The sequence below is a fragment of the Eubalaena glacialis genome, chromosome 17, assembly GCF_028564815.1.
Source record: "Eubalaena glacialis isolate mEubGla1 chromosome 17, mEubGla1.1.hap2.+ XY, whole genome shotgun sequence".
Classification (NCBI taxonomy): Eukaryota; Metazoa; Chordata; class Mammalia; order Artiodactyla; family Balaenidae; genus Eubalaena; species Eubalaena glacialis.
The window spans coordinates 19825275-19831726 of record NC_083732.1 but is presented as its reverse complement, the minus strand read 5'-3'; positions in this window follow the sequence as shown (position 1 = coordinate 19831726).

Genomic DNA, 6452 nt, shown 5'->3' with positions numbered 1-6452 from the left:
AGGTAGGAGTGTGTTTATCTTGCTCTCTTTATATCCATGGAGCAAAATCATTCCCAGAGCCACCTTGACCCCAAGCAGATGTCTCCTTAAATATCTTCTTCTGTAACTCGATCACCTCATCATCTCTATAAAAATCTGTGACAGAGTAAATGTGGTAACCAAGCTTCATTCAGATATTCATGCTTCATCCCCTGGGGAGTAGGGAAGGATGCACTTTCCTTGGACATTTTAGCTCCTGAGAATATTGGGGTTCTATAAACAAATGAGGAAAGAGTATTAGGTAGGCCCAACAGTATCATTTTCCAGAGTATTCATGAAAGATATATTTGTCAGAACACAAAGGTAAACAGTGTGTGATTTTTTTCCCACAGTCCCAGACCCCACTAACTTTCTTTATTCCATTTTCTCTCTGTTACTTAAATCAGGTAAATCTTATTGAATATGTCCGTAAGTTCACTTATTTTATCCTCTGACATCTCCACTCCACTACTGAACCCATCCAGAGAATTATGTATTTAGTTATTGTATTATTCAGTTCAGTAATTTCCATTTAGTTCCTTTTTGATATTTTCTTTGCTGAGATTTTCTGTTTTTTTTCATTCATTTCAAGAGAACTTTTAATTGCTTGTTTAAGTGCTTTTATCACGGCTACTTTAAGATCTTTGTCAGGTAATTCCAATGTTTGATTTCTTTTTTGACATCTGTTGACTGTCTTTTCTCATCCATAGTATGATATTCCCCTGGTTCTTGATATGGTTTTTATTGCATTCTAGACTTTCAGACATTATGAGACACTGGAATAAATAAATATATGTGTGTGTACTGTACTTATATTTAGAGCAGACCTTTTCCATGTTGAAGCATACACAAGGGCCAAGCAGGCATTTGGGATCAGCTTCTTGCTTGGCCTCACCACCTTACCCCACACAAGTGGGGTGTCTACTAGTGCAGCATTACCATCTCCAAGCAGGGCTACAAACTCAACTCCCCGCTGGGCCCCCTGCCTCTAGGGGAAGAGAGAGGGAGAAGCAGAATACAGACCAGCCTTACTTCTTACCACTTCTTTTTGCCTCATTGATCCTGGGTGAAGGTAGATACTCAGCCTCCCCACTGAGACCTACTGATCTGGAGGAGAGGAGTGAGTAGCCGGCTTTGTGCCACCTTGTTCGGTTTCTTTGATGCCCGGTTGCAGTGGAGGCTTACCTCACCCCTGGATCACACTGACACTACCTGGCTGCAGTGCTGGAGGGATTGCTGCCTGCTTCTGCTGGCTGTGGAATAGACATCAGTGCTCTGCTCAGCCCCACTGCCATCACCCCAGTGAAGGAATGGAAACACCTCCTGCTTCAGCTGGTTGAGGAGGGAAGGTCAGCTGCCTACTTGATCCTGTCAGCACTCAGGGGGGACATTCAGAGCATCACTGGATTCTGTGAGGCAGGTGTGGGTTGAAAGATCAACCTCACCTTCCACTTCTCTGGAACCATGGGGGCGGGGTCAGTTGTTCTGTTGATGTTTGAGTAGAGTAGAGGAGATATTGCCAAAAACGTTTTCTTTTTTAGGCTACTCTTTTCTTGGAAATTTTTTTAAAAAATCTGTATCCTTAGATGGTTCCAGGTTGGAGGTTTCTGAAACACCCTAACCAGGATGTCAGGATGAAGCAATAAAGAAACCCAGGGAATTCACCCCCAAGGAGTCTCTCAAGTCCTGAGTTTCCTAAGCAACCTGTTTGAATAGAAAATTCTAAGTTCTTTATTTTCAAAACTTAAGAAATACTACCCCTTTGAAATTTTGTATCCAGTGGTGCTATTGAAACGCTTGATGTTCATCTGAAACTTATTCTTTTGTAGGTCTTTTCATTCTCCCTGAAAATATTTAGAATTTTCCCTTGACTTTGATATTCTTAAAATTCACTATACTAGGTGTGAATTCTCCTTTCTCCTGTTTTGTACTCTCTGAATACTTGCAATCTCAAGTCTTTCGCATGTATTTTTCAATCCTGGGAAATATTATGTAAATTGTTTCTTCAAAATTTTTTTTTTTACTTTTATTTTTCTCTTTTTCTGAAGCTTCTGTGTGGATTTATGTATTTCTATTTCTGGCCTCACTCTCTCTTAGCAATTGTTGTATGTTTTCTATAACTTTATACGATCTTGCTGCTTTTTAGGAGAGTTTCTCAATTTGATCTCTCAACTCATTCATTCACCAGCTACATCTATCTTACTATTAGTGCTCAGGGATACCTTTATTTTCCAGCTACCCTATCTCAGACCATGATCTTTAACCCCCTGATACCTGCTCCATTATTCTCATTTGCTTTCTATGTCTGTCCTGCCTTCAACGTAACTCACCCACATCATGTGCATCCTTTTATTTTATGCCTTATTATTCTATTAATCCTAATTTCTTTATGTAATATGTTGTTGTTTTAATCCTTTACATGACACATCCAGCTCTTCCAAGATATCTAAACCTCTCCTTGAACAACTGATGCTTATGAAAATTTATATATCTATCTTCTCCTGTCTAGTATCTTTATAGACAAATCTGATGGAAGGGTTGTTATTAGCCAGTTTTTCATACATTTTCCATTCATGGATGTTTAGTCACCTACTGATACTGTAAGACAGTGGTTTGTTGTTCTATCCTCACACAAATTCAATTACCTGTATACATTTTACTTATGGAAATGGTTTGCTTAAAAATGGCTGTAGAAAAAAACAATGGCTGTAGGATAGGAAGCATGTGGCATTAAGAGTCCTAAATATTTTAATCTATACTTGTAGTTATTTTCAATAATGCTCCTGAAAACATATTTGTCTTTCAAAGACTTATTTGTTCTCGATCCTCACTGTCATCTTTCCAAAAATGAAACCTTTTAGGTTTTATCCACTTCATTATATAAGGTGTAGAATAAATTGTATGCATCTAGAACATAACAGACACTCAATAAATATTATTACAATGTTTATGTTAGTTATGGTTACATTATTCTTAGGAATTCAATTATGCTTTACTTAGGTTATTACCCTACAATTAAATATTCTTAATATTTAGATTATCTAAATAATAATATATATGCTAAATTTTGGCTCATAAATAATTAGAACAAAGACAGTACTTCTTGTTTATTATGGAGGCATGTTTCCCTGGAAGTAAACCTTCATCTTACTCTTGCTAGAACTGTGTTTCCTCTAAGTGTAAATAACCTGTAAAAAAGTCAATACTGTTGATACTTCTATCTAAAGACTTTTTTCATTGTATTGCTTTGCTTTTAAAATCCATGGAAGCAATCGTTGTGTCGCTATGAATTACATAGGAACATTTCTCGCTTTGATTCATCATTCTAAAATTTTTTAACTTTTTTATTTTTATGGAAAAGAATTCTCAAATCCTTTCCCCTTGTTTTTTCCCGAACTTTTCCATTTCTCCTCTTTCACCCTGCCCAAGTTTTCACATCTATATCTGTTTCTCCTTTCCAGTCAAGTGCTCCAACCAGCGGGCAAGGCTGCCAGTAAGCAAAGATTTACTCAGCGTGTGAGGACGTGGAAGAATATTTGGCTGCTGCACGCCCAGGCTAGCTTTCTCTGGCAGTGCTACACTGAAGGCTACTGTCAAACAGAATGTCATATTAACCAAAAGAGCTGGGTAAGAGCCATTAGAACCAGCAGAAATTATCTGTGGGTTGGTCTAATTTTTTTTTTTCACTGTGGAGGAACATTCCTTCTTTCCTTTCGGAATTGTTATATTTCTTCAATTGCCAAAAGGAAAATGTTTAAATGGTTTAAACAAGATGACTCGTATAAAGCAGAAAAGACAATTTAACACATGCAATAAAGTTTATATTTAGTAATACCTGTTAATAAAGAGCATATGAATGACTTCCTAATTTATATTCTGATTTTCAAATGTTTGCAAAGTTTCACATTTACTGTATTACATGTGAGATGCTATAATTTCAACACTTTGTCATCTGTGGTATTGTAAGGAAATAGAGTGTGTGCAGATAAAAAGAAAAAATGCATATATAAGAAATAAATTATTGGTCTTGTGATCATACATAAATTGTTCTTAATATGCATATACTATGTGTGTGTATTCTTGTACATAAATCAAAAATGTACAAGTATTTATAAACTCTATCCTATGAATAAAAAAATTAATGATTAAAATATGGCAGTATTCAATGAAATCCTGATTTATAAAGTAACAAGTCTCTTAAAGGCAGTAAAATCAATACATCAAAGTAGAACTTACATTGCAATGGACTAATATCCTCTTAAATAATCTTAGTTAGGTCCACACCAGATCACATGCATCACTACTTCTTTTTTACACAAAGCAGTTAGAAGGTCAAGCATTTTGGTTAATAACACTATTTCAACAAGGAAAGGTATAGCGATAAATTCTCCTAGAGTAATGTACACAAGACACACATGACACACTTACCTTTGTTGCATCTATCCTACACAAGCCTTCAGGGCAGCTGAACCATACATTTCTCTTTGACATCACAGACAAATAAACCTGTCCAGACTATTATTCTCTTCTGTATTCTCACTGTTTTTATTTTTCTATTATGTTTATTCTACTTTATCAACTTTAGGTATTCCAGACTCCGGCCTAATTTATCAACCACCTAATTTCCCACCATTTTTTGATCTTCTAGATCTTGGGTTCCCCCAATGACCTGACACTATCAAAGCTCTCAACTCTTAACCTCTTGTCAGCAAAACGACTCATTGACTTTTGATCCTAAATGTCTGCCCTACTTATGTGACTGCAGTAGCCCTGTATTTCAAAATGGAATCAACCAAATGAATGAAGGATTATCTCCAAGCACTGAGGATATTTAAAATAGTCTCTAATCTGTATCTGTTAACTCTGCGGAAAAAACCAAATATACCAAGGGTCATTTGTCTTCCAATCATTTATAAAAGTAGCCTCTTCTAATTCTCTGCCCTTCTAATTCTTTTCTCCAAACTTATCTTCTGCTCAATTTTTATCTACACTATTTCATTTAACCATTTCTGAGTGAAATATTTCTAATGATTTTAGACTATATGATAAGCATAAAATAAAATCTGAACTAAGATCCAATATAAATCCTTAAACTACATAATACTTTTTTTGGTACATGAGTCAAGACCAGAAATCTTCTCAAAGACTCAACATCAGTTTCAAAAATTATGTGGTAGAAATGTCTCCTTATTAAGTTGATAGATATTTCAAATAAAGTAGTAAATGACAGAAATATTTAGTTTCCCCTTTTGGAATGTATGATTGTAACACTCTTCTCTATGTCTTTGTGATTATCGATGGTTTGTTTTTTTGATGTAAAAAATTTCACAGGCTTTAGATTGAGAAAAAAGTGATATTTTTGAACCTCCTGTGACAATACAATATTCTGATATAAGTAACAGTTAAAATGTGTATGTCATTTTACTATTTCAATAATCTCACTATTTCAGTAAATGCATGGAAAATTCAGAATCACCTTCATAGGTTAATAATTTTTTTTAATAAACAAAATTAATAGCAATCATATTTAAAGCAGAAGTGTCTTATTTTATTTTCAAATCATTTTGGAGTTCAGTAAATAGAGTTTGAATCTAAAATCATTTAACATCTCTGCTTTTGCTTTCCCCATTTGTAAAATGGAAATATAAACATCTATTTCATGGACTTTTTAGTCAAACTCAAATTAAATACTATATGTGAAAAAAGCTTGTAAATTTTAAGACACTACTGGAATTTGAGGAATTATTATTTGACATGTTCATCAAACTAACAAAAATCAAATTAAGATCATTTTCCTCTACTAAAGGATATAAAAGAAAAATGTTAATATTAAATGAGTTTTATGGTATTTATTGCTTTCATAAAATGTAGGTTGGAATCATAACTTAAAAGGTACAAGCTGCAAAGTTTTAGAATTTGTGTATATTCCAATGCAATGCATATTTATAGCAGACAGAATGAGAACCAGGAACTAAGTGAAAACATTCCCTAAATTCAGTGCATAGCTCAATGTTGAAAGATATTGGTTATGTTATTCTTTTTTGGTGGAGACTACAACTTGCTGCCTATTTATATCAAATACTTCTTTGTGATATGTTTTATACATTTATGTCTACTAAATCCTACTTAGAAGGATTAGAGTTATTTTGTAACAAGACAGAAAGAGAAAAGGATGATCTCTCCCAGAAGCATTCTGCTGGGCAGTGAGGATGTGTACAGTGGGAGCAGGAATGTCACCACATCATGAAGTGCATATGACATATGACCTCACATTACAGGCTCTGGGGATATCATTGATCCAGTTTAATAAAAAGAAGAAAAATTATGGTAGCAGGAACTGTAATTATAACCAAAAGCATAAGGCATCCAATATTATACCTGTGTCTCAAACTGGACTATTAACTGACAAAAAATGACTTTTACACTTCCTATGA